The sequence below is a fragment of the Aotus nancymaae genome, unplaced genomic scaffold (genome assembly GCF_030222135.1).
Source record: "Aotus nancymaae isolate 86718 unplaced genomic scaffold, 86718_ANA_hifiasm-v0.15.2.pri h1tg000021l, whole genome shotgun sequence".
Lineage (NCBI taxonomy): Eukaryota > Metazoa > Chordata > Mammalia > Primates > Aotidae > Aotus > Aotus nancymaae.
In genome coordinates, this window is record NW_026988433.1 from 8,974,897 (window position 1) to 9,000,950 (window position 26,054).

Consider the following 26,054-nt stretch of genomic DNA (forward strand, 5'->3'; position numbering starts at 1 on the left):
ACAGAGGTACTAATGGGCAAACACCAGGGTGCCCAGATTTAGGCAAATTTGAGAGTTCTCAATATTTTTATTTTATCATAATCGGGTTCACTGATCAAGCAGACATCCTGGCATGTTGATTTTTCTCTTAGACAGCACCCAGTTTCCCTCCGGAGAACCATCCTCATGAACTTTCAGAAAAGGGTTTCAGATGGGGTCCCACCCACCCAGCAGGAACCCAAGGACCCACAGCCACGTGACTGTCTCAACGGTGGACACATGACTCCACAGGAGCCAATGAGAATCTAGGACTCAGGTGCTGGCTCTCTTTTCTTCCAAGAGCCAGAGCTGGTGCCTAGGGTGCCAGGTGAGGCTGGTGCTGCAGGTGGCCACAGGAGAAACCCAAGAACGGACTCAACATGGAGAAGATGGGGCCAGGAATTCGAGAAAGAGAAGCCCGAAACCACATCCTGATGGCACAGCTGAGGCCCCTACATCCAGCTGCACCCAAAGCCTGCAACTTTGGCCAAATAAGGCAATAAATTACGTTAGTGCTTAACCCCATTGGATTTTCTGTCACTTGCAACCAAAGGAAACAAGCTGATTTGTCTGGTAAATTAACAAAGCAGCACCACATAACTTTCAAAGTTACTCCTGGCCAGGCACGGTGGGTGGCTCATGCCTGTAATCCCAGCACTTTGGGCGGCCAAGGCAGGTGGATCTCCTGAGGTCAGGAGTTCGAGACCAGCCTGACCAACATGGTGAAACTCCATCTCTCTATGAATACAAAAATTAGCTGGGCGTGGTGTGGGCACCTGTAATCCAAGCTACTCAGGAGGCTGAGGCAGGAGAATCACTTGAACCTGGGAGGAGGAGGTTGCAGTGAGCCAAGATATCGCCACTGCACTCCAGCCTGGGTGACAGCGTGAGACTCCATCTCAAAAAAAAAAAGAGAAATTGAAAATGTGCAGTTTTTATTTTAATGGTAATGGGAAAAAAATGTAAACATAATCTGGAAAAGTAAAATTTATTAAATAAATTAAAAAATAGAATCCCACCTCCAGAATGATGTAATCTGTTATCTTAGTGACTGTGACGACAGATCACAAACCTCATGATAGCTACACACACACACAGACACACACACACACACACACACACAGTGGCTCTTCCCCAGGATACCCCATTACCACACGGACACACAGACTACTCCAGCTCCTCTCATGGGGTCCATCTGTCCCTGGGACCTGACAGCCAGATGCCCCACTGGACCCTGCAACTGAGCAGGGAAACATAGGGCACACACCCAGAGGCGTCCCTGCTTATCCACACAAAGCCCTGCCACCATGTTGCAGGAAACTGGATGGAAGAGCAGAGGACATGGATGCCTCATGTTCCATGCCTGGATTCCCGGGTTGACACGGTGGAAAGTTAAATTGCAGAACTTGGAGAAAAAGAGTTCTCGTTTCTGTGCAGCAACAGCAGCACTTCACGCGTGGGTGAGATTCAGCATCTTCCCAAGAGCGCTCTGGTTTTCCTACCCTGGTCAGGTCTGGAGATGCAGCATCGCTAACACTCGTAACCGCTCAGCTTCCAAATATTTATTATGTGTATGAGCTCAAAAGACATCAGGAGGGGTGTTCGAAAAACTCCATTTCTGTTGTAAATTTTCTTAGACTGAGCAGGGTGGGAATAAAAGGATACTTCTTCAGGCCAGGCGTGGTGGCTCACGCCTGTCATTCCAGCACTTTGGGAGGCCAAGGCGAGTGGATCACCTGAGGTCAGGAGTTCAAGACCAGCCTGGGCAACATGGTGAAACCCCGTCTCTACTAAAAATGCAAAAATTAGCTAGGCATGGTGTGTGCCTGTGATCCCAGCCACTTGGGAGACTGAGGCAGAGAATGTCTTGAACCCGGGAGGCGGAGGTTGCAGTGAGCCAAGATCATGCCACTGGACTCCAGCCTGGGCAACAGGGTGCAGTCTCAAAAAAAGCCAAAAATGGATGCTTCAACATTATACACACGTTATACACACATGCGCCTACCCCACACATCCCACATACGCCACGTGTTGTGTCTATACTGTGTATCCTACACCAAAAGGAGCCTCGTGCACACACAGTGGACACTCCAGCCTGTGTGTCCACGCTCTCCTCACGCTCCCTGTATCGGCCACCTCACCGAGCAAGGCAGTCCGTCCCAGACTCCAGCCATTTGGGCAGAGAATTCTGGAGTCCTAAGTAACAGGATTTGTCTGGGGCCAGGGCTGGGATGGGGACGAGCAAAAGAGCCACCCTGGGGAGCCCAATTTAAGGGGCACCCACTCACAGGTGCCAGCTGTGTGCCTGCACCATCTGAAGTGTGAGTGCTTTCTTAAAGTTTGCACCTGGGGCTCTCTGACCTCGCCCTGCTGGGGCTTTTGTAAGCTCTGGGTGGACTCTTCGCCCTCCTGGGGAGGTGCAGAGCCAAAGGAGGTGCAGAGCGGGGCTCTGAGAAGCACAATCCCAGGGCAGCCCTCTGAGCCACTGGTCAAATTTAAGGGCACTGCTGGCCCCCAGGTACCACGTCCTAACCACCCTCATAAAACAGGTTTAGAAACCACAGCCCCAGCTGGGTGAGGTGGCTCACCCCTGTATTCTTAGCACTTTGGGAGGCCAAGGTGGGTGGATCACTTGAGGTCAGGAGTTTGAGACCAGCCTGACCAATACTGTGAAACCCCGTTTCTACTAAAAATACAAAAATTAGCCGGGCATGGTGGCGTGCACCTGTAATCCCAGCTGCTTGGGAGGCTGAGGCAGAAGAATCGCTTGAACTTAGGAGGCAGAGGTTGCAATGAGCAGAGATCACACCATTGCACTCCAGCATGGGCAATAAGAGCAAAACTCTGTCTCAAAAAAAAAAAAAAAAAATAGAAAGAAAGAAGGAAACTGCATCCCCCAAATACACATCTCAATCCCCACCTCCATAACATTCCCAAAATACCCTTTCTGGGCAGAAGCGGCCCTCCCTTCCCTCTGCTCTCCAAAACGCAGCTCTTTTCAGTACCAGGCACCAGGAGCACTTTCCTCCGACTTGGAAAAACAGAATCGCAGCCTCTCCTATAGCAGCCGGCTTCAAAGGCATGCGGACAAATTGATTTTTCCCGTGCTTCATTAATAGTTGCAGAGAAGCCCTTTCATCTCTTCCATCCTGTTCTATTTCCAGGGATCTGCTTCTCCAGGTGCCTCTGACCCTCACCCCCAAGACCCCAAGGCTGGGGAGGCTGGGGAGGAGGAGATGGCCCCTTGGGACTGATAGGACTTGGGGTTTTCAGGAGGAGGACTGCGGCGCATGACGTCAGACGTGCAGTCAGCTGCTCCCGTCTAAGTGCGGCTCCTGATCACCGCTCAGGTTTGTAAAATCCTATCCTTCACCCAAACTTGAAGCCGTTCCTGTGTGTATCAGTTTTTTGTTGTTGTTTGTTTGTTTGAGATGGAGTCTTGCTGTGTTGCCCAGGCTGGAGTGCAGGTGCAATCTCAGTTCACTGCAACCTCGGCCTCTCAGGTTCAAGCAATTCTCCTGCCTCAGCCTCCTGAGTAGCTGGGATTACAGTGAGTAGCTGGGATTACAGGCTAATTTTTGTATTTTTAGTAAATATGGTGTTTCACAATGTCGGTCAGGCTGGTCTCGAACTCCTGACCTCCTGATCCGCCCGCCTCAGCCTCCCAAAGTGCTGGGATTACAGGCGTGAGCCACCATACCCCACAGTGTGTGTATCAGTTTTATATTCCTGCCTAACAGTCACAGGAGGGATAATGCATTTTAACTGGTTTGTAGATGAAGGACAAGAACCGGTGAAGCCAAGGAGATCACGGGTCCCACGGGCCAGGCTCTGGTTCGGTGAAGATGTGAGGCAAAGACCCTGTGTGTCTCTGGCATGTTTTAATGGGCTGTCCTGAGACAAGCACAGATTGAGTCTTAAAAAAAAGCAATTCTTTTCTAAGCTGAATCCCAATGCCACTGTCATGGGACTTTTAAAAGCATTTTGCACAGTGACAGCAGTCAGGAGACAGAGGCTGGGGCTGGGGGCCTTGAGCCGACTGGAGGGGCAGAAGAGAGATGGCCAGGCAGGACAGGGTCCAGATCGGCGCTTCACCATTTTTAAGGGAGCACTTATTTCCACTGGAATCCAACAAGGACTGAGATTTTCAATTTTCCTACAGCGCAGGAAGGAAATTGAGACTTTTAGTTCTGGTTCGTTCATTTCAGTTCAGAATCGCTCTCTGGTTGGAAAACTTCAATGGTTTTCTTCTGGGTGAATTTTCCTGCCTTCATTTCCTCCAACTCCCTGTGCATTGAGCTCCAGCTCTTTCTTTTCTCTCTTTTATTTTTTTCTTCAACCTCCAAATTGTTGTAAAATTATCCTTCTATTTAGGATTTATATGTCTCCACCTTTCAGTAATCTTTCGTCGGATTACTTCAGCCATAAGAAAAGGATGGTTGTTTCCAGACTCGTGTTAAAATTTCCTTTATCATGATTTATGGTTTTAGGGGTATAAATTCTTACCAAGACAGCTAGGATACTACCAGGGACTGTATCCGAATTGTGTCTCGGTGGAACAGGAATCCGAAGCGACTTAAGTCGTGCAGTGTTGGTGGTATAGTAGGAAGCATAGCTAGCCGCCTTCCAAAGTCACTTAGGTAAAGGGTGCTGTGTTTTAGGGGAGGAATAGTGTTGGAAACGGATTTATAACATTGGGAAAAATCCACACCAAGACAATGGATCACTCAGCAAGGGCAATTTACTTCCGGTAGGAAGGGTGCAACTCACCAGCAGTCTTGCCACGAGAGCACACCTGAACAAAGGAGACAGGGACATTTATAACTTTCACAACCTGACGCAATCGCCCTACTGCTGTGTCCAGTTTCCATTGGCTGGAACAGAACCTCACATTCTATGCTTGACCTGATTGGCTAAAAACTTAGAAATGTCCTGAATAGATAAGGGAGAAAGAAGATAAGGAAGAAGAGGAAGCTACTCAGGAGGTCAGGAGGGTTTCCAAATAAGGAATGGAATGCTCCAGGGTTTGGAGCTTGCCCAGTTCTGTTCAGACATGCTGGAGTGAGTCAAGGTAGCTGATCTAAGACGTTGCTGACTTAGAGAATATGTATACATGGGTATATGTTTATGCTAATAGCAGATAATGGCCATACAGCAAGAGATTGTAACTCCTAATGTAGTCTAAGACATAAACTTTGAAGAAGAACTTTCCCATCTCTCACAAATAATAAATAGGACTATTCTGCAATGGATTCATACATTTGCTTTAGATCCACACATATTCCAAACCCTGAGGCCACAGGCCACCTTTCATAAACCTCCAAATGCATACCCCTGGGGAATCCCCGGTCCTGACCGCACAGAGCCCAGTAACCCGCCCACACAGAGCAACTGAACACAGAAACATTCCTGCCGCACGACCTGGCTCCTGCCTATCACAAGTGCACAGTAGGAAAGACTTATTTCTCTTCATGCCAATCATCTCCTTATTAAAAATATAAAATAGGAAAAGAGGAATTTTTTTAGAGGGAGTGGAGGGGCTGGAGGTGGGAGAGGCAGGGTGGAAACTGTATTACCAATGATTGCTATTTCCTGGAACAGAAGCCCAGACCCTGGTTGTCATTCTGTGTATTTGTCAAATGCATCCTTCCCCAGACCCAGCATTCCCTGGCAGCCACCCAACAGGAATACTGTCCTGTCCAGTCTTTGAAAACTGCCTTTAAAACACTCAGTGTTCTACTTAAATGTGAGAAGGTCACAGGTTCGTTGGCCTGGAATGAGAAAGAGAGGCTACTTGGGAAGGTTCCTGTCACTTCCTCCTCCAAGCACTCAATGTCTCCCCACCAGCTCTGAAACAAAGTGTGTCTGTAGCTCCTGTAGGGACAAAACAATGCACACTGTAGGCCCCTGACGCATCTGTTAAAGTGAATTCACCTGTGTTCATTTCCTTATCTGGAGAAATGAGCATAAAAATGTTTGCTCTGCCAATTCCAGAATGGCTTCGCAGGCATCAAAGAGGCAATTTTGATGACTTTCCATAAACACCAGCTTTAACAAGACACCCTTTTGTCACCAGCTCTGTCATAGTGTGTTGCAGTAAGATACTGCTGCGTAACAAGCAAGTCTAAAACATAGGGACTTAAGAGCCCTTTTAGTATATTTCACAATTCCATGCATGCAGAAGTCAGGCAGGACTGGGTTGGGTGATACTTCTGTTCTATGGTATCAACAGAGATCACTCAATAGTAGCTTGCCAGCTGATAGGCTGGCTTAGAGTCCAAGATGGCTTCATTCATACACCTGGCGCCTTTCGGAGGATGACTGAAAGGCTGGACCCTGATGGATTATCAACTGGAAGGTCACATGTGGTCACCCCAGGATGGCAGGCAAAGGATAATTATTTCTTACATGATGGCTCAGGGCTCCAAGTGTGAGTGTTCCAGTGAACAAAGATGTTTCATGGCCTTTTATGACCTAGATTTGGAAGTCATATGGAGGCACTTCCACCCTCATCTATTGGTCAAAGCAGTGCAATGCTGCCTAGTTTCCAGGGAAGAGCACTTAGCCTCCTCCATCTCTCAAAGACAGGAGTGTCCAAGAATTTGTGGATATGTTTTTCAACTGCCCCCACACTTCCTCTTTTGTTCTAGTAAGTTGGAAGCTCCACAAATGAAGAGGTGGTCTTCTTGGAAGATGAGAGGGTATTCATCTAGTATACCATGACCCAATCTGAATTATTTCACACTTTTCCAGATGGAAGAAGGACATGGTGAGTTGAATCCCTAAAACGATCTGTCATGGGTGAGTTTTTTCCTAAACACAGGCCCAACCAAGATAGGCACAGTGTTCCACGCTCAATCCGGGACCCAGCTGTCGGTGTTTACCCCCAGTCCTGGTCTCAGTTTATCCCACTGACAGCTTTGTATGAAACTCAGAAAGAAATCTAAAACATTGAATGAGAGTTAATGAAAACAGCAACGTTTCACTCAAAAGATCAGAATTTGAGCATCACAGATAATCACAGTAATGCGCAATCTTTGTTCCTTTCTCTCTTTCTTTCATTCTCTTATTTCTTCTTCTTTTTCTTCATTTATTCAATGACATTTATCGAGCAACTGCCAAGTGCTGAGCACAGCAAATACGGGGTCACAGGGTGAAAAAGGCCTAGCTCCTGTCTGCTTGGAACCCAGAGTCTAGAAGAGGAAACAGATAATCAAATAATCTAATGATAAGTGTATCTTTACAAATCAAGACCCATGCTCTGGGGCAGAGATTGCCAAACTTTTCTATAAAGGGCCAGAGAGAAAATATTTTAGGTTGTGTGAGCTAAACAGTGTCTGTTGTAACTACTCAACTCTGCAAGAAGCAGCCATAGGCAATACAGAAGAAAAAAAAAAAGGATATCACAGTGGGCAAACAAAACTTTATTTACAAAAACAGGTGGAGGGCCAGATTTGGCCCAAGGGCTGTGGTTTGTTTACCTCTACTCTGGAGGAAAGGAACATTTTTCAGTGAAGATGTATAACAAAGGAACTTGAGGCCAGGCAGGGTGGCTCACCCCTGTAATTCCAACACTTTGGGAGGCCGAGGCAGGTGGATCACCTGAGGTCAGGAGTTCGAGACCAGACTGGCCAACATGGTGAAACCCCATCTCTACTAAAAATATAAAAATTAGCTGGGTGTGGTAGCACACACCTGTAGTCCCAGCTACTTGGGAAGCTGAGGCACGAGAATTGCTTGAATCCAGGAGGCAGAGGTTGCAGTGTGCGGAGATCATGCCACTCTACTCCAGCCTGGGTGACAGAGCAAGACTCTGTCTCTTAAAAAGAAAAATTGTTAAAGATGACAGTGTGATGGCAACGCTGGAGAGATGAGGTGTCACATTTTGGTGGTCTTTATAACCTCGAAGCAAGGTCACAGAAATAGTCACACATTCCAAGGGATCAAAAAGTATTGAAAAGTACTTTTTTCACACTAGTAACATGCTATTCATATGTAAAGTCTTATTATTATTCAAGGTCAGTGGTCCAGAGGGATTCCGTGCATAATTAATTAATTGGTCTCACATTTCTTGCCATGGATTTTGATTTTTTTAAGTTTTTAAGTATTTGGCTCCAAAGATGTTTAAACTATTCTGTTTCATGGTGTTAATTTTTCCATTGTCTAGACAGCTGGGAGTCAGACAGGATTATCAAGAGGAAACAGCCGATTTAGGACCAAAAGCCAACCTTCTCAGCCAATGGAATTTACATATTAATGGCACTGTGGCAGCTGTCATAAGAAAACCTGTAAAAGCCAAACCTTTCACATTCGTGCATTTCTGAAATTGGCACCGGGCAGATGTTTTACATTTTTAACACACATGAAAGACCCTTTAATAAAACCACAGAAGAAAGAGATTGATGAGCGTGTTCCTGGTTGGCGGGGGGGCAGTGGGAGCTCAATTTTAAAAGATACATGAACCAACTTTCTGGAATCTTATAAGAAATAAGATGAATTCTAACACTCTTGTTAAGATGAAAGGGGCCCGGGAGTCCTATGGCCACCTTTCAAGCTTTGACAGATTCAAAAGACAGAAAGATGAGCCCATTAGAGTTGGGTCATGAAACCAAATTCAGAGTAAGAGGGAGCCTCTGAGGCCACACTGCTTCCTGCTTGTACCTGCTTCCACATTCCTCCCAAACGGGCAGTCCACTTATGTAAACATCCCTGTTGACGAGGAATTCACTGACTTCCTGATGGAAACAACTTCTTCCTTCTATAGACTCACTGTCTTCTTTGAAATTCTTACTTACTGGTCCCAGATCTGGCCTTTGAGGCCAGTAGGGTATGCCTGGCTCCTCACATAGAGTGTTCTACTGTGATACCCTCTGAAACAGGTAAAATATTCCTGGTTTCATTCACAATTTGTCTTAAGACACAGTCCCCTCATCAGGAAGACCTGCTCCGTTGGCATTGAGTTTGGCTGCATGGATGGAAACTTGGGTCCAGTGGCTGCCACTCTCCTGCTAAAAACTTCATCTCACTGTCCATTGCAATAGGATAAACTCCTAACTCAGTAACCTAGACTGGCATTGTGCATGTGAAATAGGCTACAAAAGCATAGTAAGTGCTCCATAAGCATTAGTTTTCATTCATTCAGTCATTTATTCATTCATTATGGCATGAATATGAACGAACAAGGGATTCTGTTTCTTATAAAATGAGTTTATACAGTTACTTCATGATCCTATCAATATCTCAGGCTCCTTCTATCTTTCTCCCTCCCTATTATGGGGAATGTTCCTTCAAGGACACAAGATGGCCGTTCCACCTCCAGCCTCATGTTACTGCTTGAAGCAAGAAAAAACAGTGACAAGAGGAAGAAATAGTGCTTATATAAGGAAAGCAAAACAATCTCAGAAGGCTCCTTTGGCTTTCCACTTATGGCTGATTGGCCAGACCTGTGTCATGTGATCACCCCTAGGCACAAGGGAGCCTGGGAAATGTAGTTTCATTAGCTAGAATAAGGAAGAATGATGTTATGCAGGCAACTAGTAGTTTGCTGTTTGATAAAACCTCTTCTGATAATGTGCCTCTAGAAGTCAGGAGTCCAGAACTGGGCAACATGGCCCAGACATGGTCTAAACAATCAGAATGTAAAAATGAGATGGCTCCTAACTCTGGGCTTGGATTAATTCATACAAACTTGGACTGGAATTCCAACTCTAATATTTACTACTTGAGTGACCTCTGTCAATTTACTTCTTTCTAAATACCAGTTGTTCCAGTTATAAAATGAGAAGAATCGTGAAACTTTGCAAAGCCACCATGGGAATTAAATAAGATTGATTACAATCAATGACTAGCACATAGTAGATAGATACTCAATACATGTTCATTTTCCTCCTCTATCTGGATCCAGGCTAACTATGTCCAGAAAGTGACACAGGAACTTCCTGGTTGGGTTGCATTTTTTCTCACAATTTGGCACCAACTCCTGTCCCATCATCATCTCTCCTCTGTTTCTTGTTGAACTGTCTCATGGGAGTTGATAGTTAAATTTTCAGGAATTTGCAAGCTGGTTACTAAGCACAACCAAATTTTGATATTAATCAAAATTTAATTAAATTTTGATAATAATTTAATTAAATTTGATATTAATCAAAATATAATAAAACAAAATGAAGTAAGTTATATTAAAATAAAGTTAATAAATACTCAAAACTCATATCTTCATAATTATCTCACTACTTTTTTTTTTGAGACAGGGTTTTACTCTTCTTGACCAGGCTGGAGTGCAATGGCATGATCTTGGCTCACCCCAACCTCCGCCTCCCGGATTCAAGTGATTCTCCTGCCTCAGCCTCCTGAGTAGCTGGGACTACAGGCATGCACCATGCCCAGCTAATTTTGTTTTTTTAGTAGAGATGGGTTTCTCCATCCTGGTCAGGCTGGTCTTGAACCCTCACCCTCAGGTGATTCACCTGCCTCGGCCTCCCAAAGTGGTGGGATTACAGGTATGAGCCACCGTGCCCAGCCTATTTTACTACATTTTATTATTACCCATGCTTTTGAAGTTATTTACATCTATAGTATCTGATTGGTGGAAATATTATATATTTATAATATTTCTACCCATCTATTTATTCAACCCACTGTTTAATAATAACGTGCTAGATGCAGCCCTTCCTAATTCTACATCCAGTGACATCACATTGCCAGCTTGAAGTTGACCTTGGTAGGAACATTTACACCATGGAAACTGGCAAATATTACAAATCAAGGCTTTGTTTATTGTTTTGTTGATTGCCTAGACTTAAGAAAGAAAGGGAAACTATGACAATACTACAGATGAAACTTTAAAGCATATCATGTCTAGAGCTGTCACACTGTGAATAGCACAAAAAAATGTTGAAGAGATACTCTTCCCATATTCCAAAACTATTATCCAGTTCAACAAAGCCACTCACATCACTGACGAATACTTGAAGTTTCAACACATCTTGGTAATTTCACTTTCATATTTCTCATTAGTGTAAACAAAAATATCAACCACCATTCACATGTAAACTATACTTGTTAGTCAATTACAACCAGAGGTTGGGTTTAGATGCAAGTCTGACAAAAATCAAATAATGCATTCTATAAGAATCTATTAGCTATATGGAATTTGCATTTAAAATATTATATATTTTATTATTATTTGCAGAGTATGTGCCACGCATTCTTTACATTAGTGAAACTTACAAGACACACACTCTCTCTCTTTCCCTCTCTTTCTTTCTCTCTCTCTTTCTTTCTGGAGAGCTCACTGTTATACAATTACCAGCACACCACTGATTCTAAGTACAACCACCCCTCAGTATCTTGGGACATTCGTTCCAGGGCCCCCACAGATACCAAAATGTGAAGCCGCTCAAGTCCCTGATATGAAATGGTGTGGCATTTGTGTAGAACCTATGCGTAGCCTCCTGTGTACTTTAAAATAGTTCCAGATTGCTTATAATATCTAATACAATGAAAATACTGTGTAAATCATTGTTATATTGTTCAGGAAATAATAACCAAAAGGTCTGTACATGTTCAGTACCATTTCTTCCTGAATATTTTCCATCCAAGGTTGGTTGAATCCCCAGCTGCAGAACCCACACATACAGAGAGCTGTCTGCAAATATTAAATCTCATGCGGCCCCGCTCTGAGGCAAAATGATGCTGTGTGTCCTATGCAATTTTTAGAGGAAGCTAATGATGTCACACAACCAATGGGACATAGAGCAGACGCCCCCGAAGGACGTGGCCAACAGAGATGAACTGAAATCTTGTTGAGAGAAGGATGGGCTTTCGCTGATGTCTGCTCTTGCCTTTGGGCCCCATGTCCTTTGAAACTAAGTCAGAAAGGGAAGAGAAATGCCAGTAGGTCCTTCTAGTAAAATACGAAAGAAGTGATACAAGACTGAAGCCTCGCCGGGCGCAGTGGCTCACACCTGTAATCCCAACACTTTGGGAGGCCGAGGCGGGTGGATCATGAGGTCAGGAGTTCGAGACCAGCCTGGCCAACATGGTGAAACCCCGTCTCCACTAAAAATAAAAAAATTAGCTGGGTATGGTGCTGCACACCTGTAGTCTCAGCTACTTAGGAGGCTGAGGCAAAAGGATCAGTAAACCCAGGAGGCAGAGGTTGTAGTGAGCCGAGATTGTACCACTGCACCCCAGCCTGGGTGACAGAGCAAGACTCTGTCTCGAAAAAAAGAAAAGAAAAAGACTGAGGCCTCACTGTGGCCAGAACTCCATCTCCTAACTGTGTGCTCACTTTGGCCCTCCTCTGCCCCATGATCACCGCCCAACGTGAGTTCACTGCGGCTTATCCGACTGGCTCAGTCCATTCCAGGGGCCTGTCCCCAGGCGAAGCTCAAAGCAGACAGCTGACTTTGCCCTTTGTGGAAGGACTCTCAGGTGGGGTGGCTGTGTTGCACGTGAAACCCAGGGGTCCCAGTGGCAAAGCCAGGTGCAGAAACTACAGTTAAACCCTGGCATGGGCGACAGGGCTGGGATGGGACACCCCAGTTCTTTGTTGCTTTGCCTGGTGCTCTGCGTGAGCCGCACAGTTTCACACATGAATGACAAATACCCTCTAGCACGGCTGGGGCAGAGCTCCACAGTGGGAGTTTCATCATCAGGAGTTGCCAAATTTGTAAATTCTGTTGCCAAAGCTTTAACAAGCGTCCAGATGTAAGGCCTAAAAACGAAGTGCTGCCACATCTCTCCCCACCTCTTCCCTCATCTCTGTAACCCAGTTCAGGTAGCTCTAGGGTCTCTTCCCCAGATACAATCACTCAAATGATAATCTGCCAAGATGCAGATTCTTTCCAAATCAGTGTGTTGCTTTAGCGTGAATCAGTCACGACCCTTGATGGAATTTTTTCAAACTTTGCAGAATAATTCAAAATTCATCTGAAAACTTGCCCTGGCAAGAGTAGCTAACTTTAAAGAAGATGTAAGAGAGAGGGGATCTTGGCCTCCCATGTATTAAAACTGTCTCAATAAACTACACTTATAAAACTGCATTAATGGCCGGCGTGATAACTCACGCCTATAATCCCAGCACTTTGGGAGGCCGAGGTGGGTAGATCACTTGAGGTCAGGAGTTTGAGACCAGCCTGGTCAACATGGTGAAACCCCGTCTCTACTAAAAATACAAAAATTAGCTGGGTGTGGTGGCGCGTGCCTGTAATCCCAGCTACTCAGGTGCCTGAGTCAGGAGGATCACTTGAACCCAGGAGGCGGAGGTTGTAGTGAGCTGAGATTGCGCCACTGCACTCCAGCCTGGGCAACAGAGAGAGACTCCGTCTCGAAAAAAAAATAAAATAAAAATAAATAAATTAATAAATAAAACCTGCATTAATAAATATAACAGTTGACAGAAATTCAAGAACTGATGCATGACAAAGGTAACCTTAGCTGGGGGAAAGTATAAATTATTTCATAAATAGTGCTGGGACAATTGGGTAGCAACTGGGGAAAATAAATGAATTTACATTTTTACCTCAAACCGTATACCAAAATAAATCACAGATGGTTTAATGCATAAATTAAAACTGTTAAAAATGCAATATTTCTTTAATCTTGGTGTACAGGAGGACTTTATATGATTTAAGACAATGAAAGAAATTCACAACGAAACTATGGAAAACAATAGATTGGCTAGCTAATTTTGTCGTTGACCTTGAATGGAGAAACATCATCTACAAAACCAATCCACTATACCAAATTAAGGAAAATACCTGAAGCAAGTGTGACAAGGAGTTGATACCCTTCATGGAGGAAGGCTTCATACAAATACATGAGAAAACACTGTCTCTCTGGCCAGGCACGGAGGCTCAACCCTGTAATCCTAGCACTTTGGAAGGCCAAGGCGGGTGGATCATGAGGTCAGGAGTTCAAGACCAGCCTGGCCAATATGGTGAAACCCTATCTCTACTAAAAATGCAAAAGTTAGCTGGACATAGGCACGTGCCTGTAGTCTCAGCTGCTCAGGAGGCTGAGGCAAGAGAATCTCTTGAACCCAGGAGGCAAAGGTTGTCGTGAGTCGAGACTGTGCCACTGCACTTCAGCCTGGGCAACAGAGTGAGACTCTGTCAAAAGAAGGGAGGGAGGGGAGAGGAAAACACTGTCTCTTTGATAGGTAAGTGGTAAAGAAAATTAAAGTTAATTCACAAAAAAGAAATGTAAGAGTCAAATAAACATATGGGGAAAATGTTCAGTCTCTCTTTATAATAAAAAAGCCAATTAGAATAATCTCTGCTCACATCGAAATAATTCTTCAAATCATCCAATTTGCCAAACTCCTCCACCTGTGGAGATGCCTGATTTCGGCTCGTTTATACACACAACATAAGGAAACATGGCAGTGTGTATCAAGAACCTTTAAAATGTTCCGAACTTTGATTTTGCCATTTGCTTTCAAGCATCTCTCCTGGACAAAACTTCGAGTTTAAGGATGTTTATCACAACAGACAAACCTAAACACCTGTGAATGAAACAGCCATTCGGCGTAATCCTTAGAAGCACCCAGTGAATGAAGTGAACATTAAAAATTGCAACGTTTAGCCAGGTGCGGTGGTTCACACCTGTAATCCCAACGCTTTGGGAGGCCGAGTCGGGCAGATGGCTTGTGTACAGAAGTTCGAGACCAGCCTGGGTAACAAGGCTCTACAAAAAAATACAAAAATTAGCTGGGTGTGGGGGTGCACACCTGTGGTCCCAGCTACTTGGAAGGCTGGGGAGAAAGGATCACTTGAGCCTGGGAGGCAGAGGTTGCAGTGAATGGAGATCACACCACTGCACTCCAGCCTGGGCAACAGAGCAAGACCCCATCTCAAAAAAAACTGTGAAGTTATTAGAAGCACAGAAAAGATTTGAAACAGAACTAAGTGAAACATCCATCAATAGGAAAACAAATGGATAAACTTTTTTTTTTTTTTGAGACAGAGTCTTGCACTGTTGCCAGGGCTGGAGTGCAGTGGCACAATCTCAGTTCACCGCAACCTCTGCCTCCTGGGTTCGAGCAGTTCTCCTGCTTCGGCCTCCCAAGTAGCTGGGATTACAGGCGCCCACCACCACGTCCAGCTAATTTATTGTATTTTCAGTAGAGGAGGGGTTTCACTATGTTGGCCAGGCTAATCTCAAACTCCTGACCTTGTGATCTGCCTGCCTCAGCCTTCCAAAGTGCTGGGATTACAGGCGTGAGCCACCATGCCTGACCACAAATGGATAAACCTTTTACTTGCTTATTTGTTTATTCATAAAAAAGTTATATTCATACTGTTTAGTCATCCACTTGGATGGTAGTCAGTGACAGAGAACAAGCCTGCAGACCCATGAAGGAACACAGGGGATCGCAAAAACGGGACCCATGAAGGAACACAGGGGATCTCAAAAACGGGACCCATGAAGGAACACAGGGGATCTCAAAAACGGGACCCATGAAGGAACACAGGGGATCGCAAAAAGGGGACCCATGAAGGAACACAGGGGATCGCAAAAAGGGGACCCATGAAGGAACACAGGGGATCTCAAAAACGGAACCCATGAAGGAACACAGGGGGTCGCAAAAAGGGGACCCATGAAGGAACACAGGGGGTCGCAAAAAGGGGACCCATGAAGGAACACAGGGGATCTCGCTGCTGTGCGAAGAAGGATGGCCACAGAACATCCAGCACGATTCCATTTACTTGCAGTTCTACAACTTCAAAACTAGGAGAAATCAGAACAGTAGGTGCCCAAAGGTGGGAGGGAAAACTGACTGCAAAGGAGCTGGATGGAACTTTCTGGGGTGCTGGAAACATTTCTAAGCCTTGACCAGGGTAGAGGTTACACAGGTGTATACGTCTGTCAAAACCCATCACCCTGTACATTTAAAGTGGATACATTTTATCATATGTACATTATACCACCATAATGTTGGTATAAAATAAACTTTTTAAAAACTAAGTGACGGCCAGGCGTGGTGGCTCATGCCTGTAATCCCAGCACTTTGGGAGGCCGAGATGTGCAGATAACCTGAAGTCAGGAGTTCAAGACTAGCCTGACCAACATGGTGAAACCCCGTCTCTACTAAAAATATAAAAATCAGCCAGGCGTGGTGGCATGCGACCCTAGTCCCAGCTACTCAGGAGGCTGAGGCAGGAGAATCACTTGAACCCAGGAGGTGGAGGTTGCAGCGAGCTGAGATTGCATTACTGCACTCCAGCCTGGCCAACAGAGCCAACTCCATCTCAAAAATAAATAAATAAATAAATAATAAAAACTAAGTGACAAAACCAGGATGCAATATTGTGAAGAGCCATATTAATTATATTAAAATAAAGAGAAAAATGGCAAGAAGGGAAGGGTTTTATTCTGGGGAGCCGGCAATACTCTGGAAGTAGATGGGGGCAGTGGCTGTACGGCCCGGTGACTGTACTAAATGTCACTGAGTTGTTGTTCACTTTAAAATGATTCGCTTTATGCCATGCAAACTGCACCCAATAAAGAAAAATGTTAATAGTGATCGTCTCTAAAAGGAGAGGCTGGGGCCAGGCATAGCGGCTCATGCCTGCAGTCCCTGCACAGTGGGAGGTCAAGGTGGAAGGATAGCTTGAGCCCAGGATTTCAAGACCAGCCTGGGCAACATGGAGAGACCCTGTCACTGCCCTCCACAAAAAAAAGTACAAAAATTAGCCAGGCATGGCGGAATGTACCTGTGGTCCCAGCTGCACAGGAGGCTGCTGGCTGATCCCCTGAGCCCAGGAGGTCGAGGCTGCAGTGAGGTATGATCGCCCCACTAGACTCCAGCCTGGGCAACAGAGTGAGACCCTGTCTCAAAAAAAATAAATAAATAAAAAAAGAGAGAGAGAGAAAAGAAAAAGAAGAAGAGGGCTCTAGGTGACTTCTAGTTCTGTACTAATCATCCTCTGCTGTCCCATCTGTCCTCTGAATTTTCTGCAGGGAGCGCATGTTGATGTTATCATTATTAATTGGATGGGAGTCGGCTTCCTAAGGGACGCACATCCCAAGGGAAGCTACAGGCAGGAACCAGACAAGTCCGTGAGTGCCTCCACTCTCCAGCGTCTCACAGCCGAGGCCCCCACCGTCCCAGCACTAGAGTGAGGCACACCCCTTTGCCCCTTAGGGTCCTTCTGCCTCCCAAAGGCCACCTGAGAGCTTTCTGATGATCTGTAAGGTGCAACATACATTTCAGACATTTCCCATGGAAAATGGAAACGCAACAGCCCAAGCTCCCTGCCGGGACACTGAAGGGCCAACCTGTCTGTGTCCTTGGAGGGTTAGGCAGAGTTGAGGCTAATGGGGGCGGGGACAGCGCTGGTATTTCGGCAAAGGGTCATGCAGCTGGGAGACACTGAGGGGCTTCTAGATCTGAATTAGGAGCTGGGGACCATGCTTTAGACGGCATTCCTGGGAGAGCCCTTTGTAAGGGGTCAGAGCATCCCAGCCCAGAGCTCCATGGGATCTGGACTCAGTCCAAGCAGCTTTCAGTGGCAATCAGCTCCCCACAGAAACCCAGGGGAGATGCAGGCCTAATGACAGCTCCAAATTCTTCAATCCTGAAAGCTTTGGGGTAAGGAGTGGGGGTTATGATCTTGGCAAAAGCAGCTCAGCGTCAGCAAGCAATGCCCTGCAGAAAAACATGAATTCCTACAAAAGGGGCATTGTGTGAACCACGGGGAGCCTTGATGGAGGCATCAATCTTGTGTTACCCAGAGATGTTTATTATGAGGACCATGTCATGCAGCAAAGAGGTAGGGGCCGCAGGCAGGCATACTCACCCTGGAGGACCCTTAGGAAGCCAGGAGCTCCTGCCCAACCCACATCCCAGGCTGTTCCTAAGCAGCCATACAAGATGGCTTGTTCAAGATCTCACAGGAGAAGGAAAATGACGATATTAAGGGCAGAAAGATGGAGTAAGACCATTTCTTTTGGCTTCCTTAGCAAGGACAACACCTGAATCAAGTTCAGGATGACAGGAGGAGAGGGGCCCCATCTAGCAGGCTGTCGGGAATTAGCAGCAACTCAGAATTCCCCCAGGGCAACCATTCCCATCCCTTCCAGAGAACCTAGGGGCGCTTCCCAGGGGTAGAGAACTTCTCCGAAGCTCAAGATGCTTTATTCCTAAGTAAAGTTCTGGCGGGTTTGCAGGAAGAATGCAGCCTTTTTTCCTTTAAAGACAAAAAGACCCTGAATTTATCCTCACATCAGAAAGCCAGAGCTCAGATCCAAGGTGGATCTCCCACCCTCATACAAATACAGAGTCAGCATCTGAAAAGGGCAAAGTCAACGATGCAGAGGCCGATGAGCAATTCCTGGAGGGTGATGCCCCTGGGTTAGAACCGGAGGCTGGAAGCACCAACATATGGTAAGTGCATCACCCCGAGGGGACCAGGACTGAGCATCTGGACCAGATGGTATGATCCAGGGCTGCGAGACACTCTTTCGTCTCTCCCTCCAACCTGAGCATCAGGACAGCCTCAGCTGGTGGAGGACAGGGGTGCACCCAGCGTCAGAAGCCTTAGCTCCAGTGCAGCCACGGCTGCTTCCTGTCACGGGACGCTGGGCACTGCACTTCCCTGTGCCCCAACGTCCCCACAGCATCCTCGGCATTCATTGAGACAAGCCGAGTCAAAGGCTTTCAGAATCCATCAAACGTCACACGTGCAACGCCGCTGTTATGTTTCCTTTGTTTTCAGCATCCAGTCCAGGTGCAGTGGCTCATGCCTGGAATCCCAGCACTTTGGGAGGTCGAGGCAGAGGATCACCTGAGGTTGGGAGTTTGAGACCAGCCTGACCAACATGGAGAAACTATGTCTCTACTAAAAATACAAAATTAGCCGGGCGTGGTGGCAGGTGCCTGTAATCCCAGCTACTCAGGAGGCTGAGGCAGGAGAATCGCTTGAACCCAGGAGGTGGAGGTTGCGGTGAGCCAAGATCATGCCACTGCACTCCAGCCTGGGCGACAAGAGCAAAACTTCATCTCAAAGAAAAAAGAAAGAAAGAAAAAATCTCCCATGAAACAGAATAAACCTCCAAGGGAAGCTTTGGTTTTGGTCTTTGCAAAATAGAAAGAGTCCTTTTAATAGCTCAAATGCAGCACCTTTCAGCCAGAGAGCAGCCAGCAGGCTCGTGTTCTGAGAGCTGGATTTTTCCATTTGGGGGCACTGAGGTTTATTTGGAAACAGAAGACACTGGGCTCGACTTCAAGCATCCTCATTTTACACGCCTGGCTCCAAGTAATATATTGTTTCAGTTTGACTTGCTGGCCTCCTTAGCCCCAAACAGGCTGAGCCACACCAGAGAAGGCACAGAACGGCAGAGAGACAGAGAGGGAGAAGTGGGTAAGGTATTTCCTGTCATGAAATCCAATCGGATGGAACTTTCAGCAGGAAAAGCAACACCTCTGAGGCCCACTTTTAAAAGGGGGACAGGGGAGAAAAAAGAAAGAAAAGAAACCTCTTGTGTTTGGCCCTCAAAACACCAAGATCTTGTCTGAGTTCTGGGTCAGACGCCAGTGAAAGGAACATGGGCTGCCCTCAATTTGGTGGCAACAGGAGAAAGATGGGGTTTGGATTTTGGAGAGCAGAAAGAAATAGGGCTGAGGTTTCTCATCTCCTTGTGTTCTTTCTTGGGGGAGGGAAAGAAGAAAAATAGAGCCGGGCACAGTGGCTCACATCTATAATCTGAGCACTTTGGGAGGTCCAGGCAGGAGGATTGCTTGAAAAAAACCAGCCTGGGAAACACAGCAAGACCCCATCTCTACAAAAAATTAAAAATTAGCTAAATGTGGTGGTGCACACCTGTAGTCCCAGCTATTTGGGAGGCTGAGGTAAGAGGGTCGCTTGAGCCAGGGAGTTTGAGGCTGCAGTGAGCCGTGACCATTCCACTGTGCTTCAGCCTGGGCAACATAATGAGACCCTGTCTCCAAACAAAGAAAGGAACAAAAGATTCTGAGCTGGGAAGAATTGTTGATCAACTGTTGTATGCTGTTACCAGCTGGCAGGCTGGCTCCCCTCATCAAGGGAGCTTGGGGGAGGGCTGCACACAGAGGTGGCAGAATGAAAGAGCCAGGCATTCAAGGTCGTGAGGATGAAGTCTAGAAGTCTAGATCAACCCACTAAACCTAGGAATGGCCTCACCCACCCATGGCCCTCTCCTCCTTCCGGGTGAGACGGACAGACAGGAACAGGTAAGGGAGTGAAAGTAAGAAGACAGTGATGGCGGCTTCCCTAAACCTCTGCCTGAAGCTGAGACACTATGAAAAAACATGATTGCTCACCGCGTACTTGAGAGATGAGCAAGAAGTGAGATCTTTTTTCTCTTTTTTTTTTTTTTTGACACAGAGTCTCACTCTGTCACCCAGGCTGGAGTGCAGTGGTACGATCTCGGCTCACCACAACCTCCCCTTCCTAGGTTGAAGCAATTCTCCTGCCTCAGCCTTCTGAGTAGCTGGGATTACAGGCATGCACCGCAACGCCCGGCTAATTATTGTATTTTTAGTAGCGATGAGGCTTCATCATGTTGGTCAGGCTGGTCTCGAACTCCTGACCTCAGGTAATTCGCCCACCTCGGCCTCCCAAAGTGCTGGGACTATAGGGGTGAACCACCACACCCAGCCAAGAAGTGAGATTTCAAACAAGAGACGAGGTGTTTTTCCACGTTTGGATTGAACATGGGGTTCTCGTGGTGCCCCTCAACGCTGGTCTTAGAATCGGTGATTTGCGAAGGATGCTCCAGCCCCAGAAGATTTGGGGGAATTGAGAGAACATTCACCTTTTCTGATGGGCAGGTGCACAACTGGAACCACACCGCCTCTGAGGAGGGTGTCTATGGCCACAGCGTTGGTGTTACAGACACAGTGTCTGGTTGAAAGTGAACTGGTCCACGGAGAAAGGCAGGAGAGAAAGCACCCCTTTATCTCGTCAGAGTGGGAGAGCCGAGAGGAGGGGAGAGCTCTGTCCAGCAGCTGCCCGTGAGGTCCTCGGCAGGATTTAATTTCATTCCCACCAGGACACCCTGAGACTCCAGTGAGGGCACCGGAGGGAAGCCATCACAGCCACGGCGTGGCAGCGCCCTTCCCGGTGCCAGAAGCATGCCAAGCCGGTGTTCCTGAATGCTTGGTCCAATCATGTGTGTTTCCGAGGCCGTGTGAGCAGGACCTCACCCCAGTGACCCACACTCCACTTGGTGGTGTCCACATCAGTGGGACATTCACCAGCCTGAAGAGAAGTGGGCGCTGTCCCCAGAGGGGGATGCGGTGAAGACCTGGGTTTTCCTCTCTCACTCACTTACAGAAGCTTCCAAGCCACTGTGAATGGAAGTGACTTTCCCTGGCTCCCAGCTATGTGCTGAGACACTTCCATACCATTATTCATTCTTCACGATATCTCGTAAAGGGTCCTGCCATCTTCCTGCGTTAGTTTCCTCAAGCTCCCGCAGCCAAGCACCAGACTGAAGGACTTCAGCCACAGAAGTGCCCTCCTCACAGTTCTAGAAGCTGCAAGTCCGAGATCAAGATGTCGGCAAGGCTGGTTCCATCCGAGACTGCCCTCCTTGGTTTGTAGACGGCAGTCTTCTCCCCACGTCCTCACACGGTCCTCCCTCTGTGTGTCTGTGACCTAATCTCCTCCTCCTATGAGGACCCACGTCACGCTGGATGAGGGCCCACCTGAGTGGCCTCATTTTAACTAAATCACCTCTTCAAAGACCCTGTCTCCAGACACAGCCCCTCTACTGTGACTTAGGGCTTGAACACATTAATTACAGGGTGATGTAATTCAGCCCCAAACACCCCCTAAGGAAACTTGGGCTCAGAAGGTTTAGGTCATCTGCCCAAGTCCACACAGCAAGGAGGCAGAGGTGCTGAAATGAGATACCCACCAATGTCTGGGTCCGTACCCAGCCACTGCCCTCAGCACGGAGCAGCAAAGCACCTCCTTGGTCTGACTTTCCAGCTCCCAACTCAAACTGGAAAAAGAGGCTGGATAGGGTCAAAGAGCACAACACATTGATTTTTGCCTTTGATTTTCTGTTCTTTGGTGTTTGGGCTGCAATTGCTTTTATCTGGGCTTTGGGGCCTTTCCTGTCGCAGCCTCATTTGGCCCACATTCTGCCCATCCCAGCAAGCCCACACCTCCCTGCTCCTCTGCGACGTGTTCTGTGCAAGCACACGCGTCTTCCTCGGCCAGCGCCAATTTTCCTTCCTGCAGCAAGTCCTCACTGCCTTTCCTGACTTCCTACAACACCTGTTAGCTGTGTTGTCCTCGGAGGCACCCGATGCCACTTCCTTTGTGCTTCGAGACACCGTTTTGATGAGTGTGCTCATTGCTTAATTTCTTTCTCACCTGTTCATTCTCTCCTGGCCCTCCAAGGTTAATTCCTGCCCTGACCTTCAGTCTCCTTCCTGCCACTCTCGCTCCGCTCTCTTCCATCAATTCACCCTCTCTCTGGTCGATCTAATCTCTCTCTCCACATTAGTTCCTTCTCTTTAGATTACAGACTGCCCAAGTCCCTGCAGGAGCATGAATGATGATTTTTAGCCCCTTCCCTTTTCTCACCAGCATTGTCAGCCCTCCCCAGCAAGCAGTCCTCGCCTTGGCTCTGACCGTTAAATATACTTTCCTGCTGAGACAGTTCCGTGTGCTCTCTGCATTCCCCACCACCTAGATACCACACCCAGAATGCCCTGCACAGACCTTGACGAGCACCTGGCTTTACCAACAAAGGAGATAGGAATCCAGAGTGCACAAAGGACTTGCCCAAGGTCACGCCTACATTTAGTGGCACAGTCAGGTCTGGCACAGTGCCATCCGGTAGCAATAGAATGTGAGCTATGGATGCCGTTTTAAATTTTCTAGTAGTCACATTTCAAAAAGTAAAGACAACTGAGATTAATTTACAAAATAAGTTTCATTTAACCTGATATATCCCAAATCTTACCATTTCAACATGTAACCACCATAACAAATTGTCACTGAGATCATCTACCTTCTTGTTTTTCTGTAAGTTTTGAAACCCAGTGAGCACTGTACACTTACAGCACATTTAGAGTCACACTAGCCCCATCTCAAGTGCTCCATAGCCACACGTGGCTGGTGGCTGCCAGGCTAGACAGTTCAGCTCTAGTGCTGAAGTACCAACTCCCAATCCAGTGCTCTCTCTCCACCATGCCAAGCTTAAAGAGGCCCTTCTGGTCCCTGTTTGTCGTGCCTTCCCCACTCGACTTCCCCACACCTTGACCCTGGGCCTCTCCACTTCTGTCCACTCTCGCCTCCCAAGATCCTGCAACCCTTCATCCCTTGGGTTTTCACATTCACCCCTCTTCCTGCTGCTTTCCCTGACTCCCCTTTCCTCTTAACATTCCTTAAACAGGGGCATCCCTCAAGGTAAGTATATTATATCAATGGTAATAGTAATGATCTTCTTCTCCATCAGTATCATCACCATCACCATCAGTATCGTCACCATCATCATCACCATCATCACCACCACGATCATCATCACCATCCCCATCGCCACCATCATCACCATGATCACCATCACCATCACCATCATCATCACCATCATCACCACCACAATCATCATCACCATCCCCATCGCCACCATCATCACCATCATCACCATCACCACCACCATCATCATCACCATCCCCATCACCACCATTATCACCATGATCACCATCACCGTCACCATCATCATCACCATCATCACCATCACCGTTATCAACATTACCACCACCATTATCATCACCATCATTATCCTCATCATGATCATCACCATCACCGTATTCACCATCATCATCACCATCATCATTATCATCACCATCACCATCATCATCACCACCATTATCATCACCATCACCATGTCGATCATCATCATCATCATCATCACCATCACCACATCCATCATCATCACCATTATCACCATATCCACCATCATCACCATCACCATCACCACCACCATCAGCATCACGATCAGCATCAGCATCACCATAATCATCACCACCATCATCACCATCATTATCCTCATCATCACCATCATCATAACCATCACCATATTCACATCATCATCACTGTCATCACCATGATCACCATCACCATTACCACCATTATCAACATATCCACCATCATCATCACCATCATCATCACCATATCCACCACCATCATCACTATCATCACCATCACCATCGCAGTATCCACCATCATCATCACCATCATCACCATGACCATCATCATTATTGTCATCATCATCATCACCATCATCATCACCACCATATCCACCACCATCATCACTATCATCACCATCACCATCGCCATATCCACCATCATCATCACCATCATCACCATCACCATCACCATCATCATCGTCATCATCATCACCAGTGCTGATGGTATACTGAGCCATCTACTGTTCTAAGTGCTGCCCATGTAATAATTCATTTGAACTCACAGCTACCTCAAGAGGAACTGTTATTGCCCTCCATGCCTTAAGTTCCTTTTGCTGCTGTAACAAATTACCACAAGCTCAGGGACATAAAACAACATAAATGTATTATCATTGTACTTCTGTAGGTTAGAAGTCTGACGTGGGCCTGGCTGGGCGAAAATTAAGGTGTCAGCAGTCTGCACTCCCTTCTGGTGCCTTTAGGAGAAAATCATTTTCTTGCCTTTTCAGCCTAGAGGCTGCCAGTATTCTTTGGCTCGTGGCCTCTTTTTTCTTCAAACCCAGCCACAGTAGTTGATTCCTTCCATGTCCCATCTCTCCAATTTCCTCTTCTGGCTGCTTCTTCCATTTTTTAAGGACCCTTGTCATTACATTGGGCCCACTAGGATAATACAAGATAACCCCTCACCTTAAAATTACCTGATTAACAACTGTAATTCTAGAAGCCATATTTTAAAAGTAAAAAGAGGTGAGACTAATTCAAGAAATAGGTGTCATTTAACCTGATATATCCAAGATCTTATCACCTCATCATGGTAAGATTCCTGGAAGCGATCTTAATCAACATAACAAACCATTAACAAGATCATCTATGTTCTTATCTTGGCTAAGTGTTTAATTCCTTTATCCAACACTTTACTGGGTAACCTAACGTAGTCACAGTTTCTATGGATTAGGACATGGACCTATGCGGGGGACATCATTCTGCCTCCCACAACCCACTTTATAAATGGGAAAAAAAGAGAGAGGTTAAGTAACTCATGTAAGGTCACACTGCTTAAGTACCATGGACTTTCATTCCTTGATGTCTTTTTTTTTTTTTTTTGTGAGATGGAGTCTTGCTCCATCACCCAGTCTAGAGTGCAGTGGCACAATCTCAGCTCACTGCAGCCTCTGCCTCTTGGGTTCAAGCAATTCTCCTGCCTCAGCCTCCTGAGTAGCTGGGATTACAGGCGTGCACCACCATCATGCTGGGCTAATTTTTGTATTTTTAGTAGAGACAGGTTTCACCAAATTGGTCAGGCTGGTCTCAAACTCCTTACCTTGTGATCCACCTGCCTCAGCCTCCCAAAGTGCTGAGATTACAGGCGTGAGCCACTACACCCAGCCTCCTTGATGTCTTTTAGACCCAACTGTTGCCTATGACTCCCACCACTGAGATCCTGGTGCAGGCTCTATGACCTTAGGCTTCTTACAAGTCTTGGCTCCCTCCATACTGGTCCACCCACCAAAGCCATTCTTTCTGGCTCCCAGGCTTGTTTGCAGCCATTATTTCCTGGATGCCATATGCTGTGTTAATTGATTGATTCAGAGAATATGAAGAAGGATGGACTCTAAAGTATCATAACTGAAATAAATGTTCTCTGCAAACAATTTGATGGTGATGTTATGCTCTCCATGAGCTATGCACACACGTGGATTTGGACTCTCATAAGAGATCTCGTCCTTGTCTTTCCCCCATCCCCACAAGGGCAGCCTTAGTTGAACTGTGCTCCTCAGTCATGGCAACCATCCTGTCCCGCAGCCAAGAAGAGAGACATGGCAGCTTGTCTTGAAATCATCAA

At 46.5% G+C, this 26,054-nt stretch overlaps 1 protein-coding gene across 1 annotated transcript in view; it reads right to left on the bottom strand.

The window, feature by feature from the left end:
• The window catches only part of RFLNA (refilin A), a 323,776-nt gene that overhangs the window by 200,136 nt on the left and 97,586 nt on the right, over window positions 1-26,054 (bottom strand). The window lies entirely within an intron of this gene.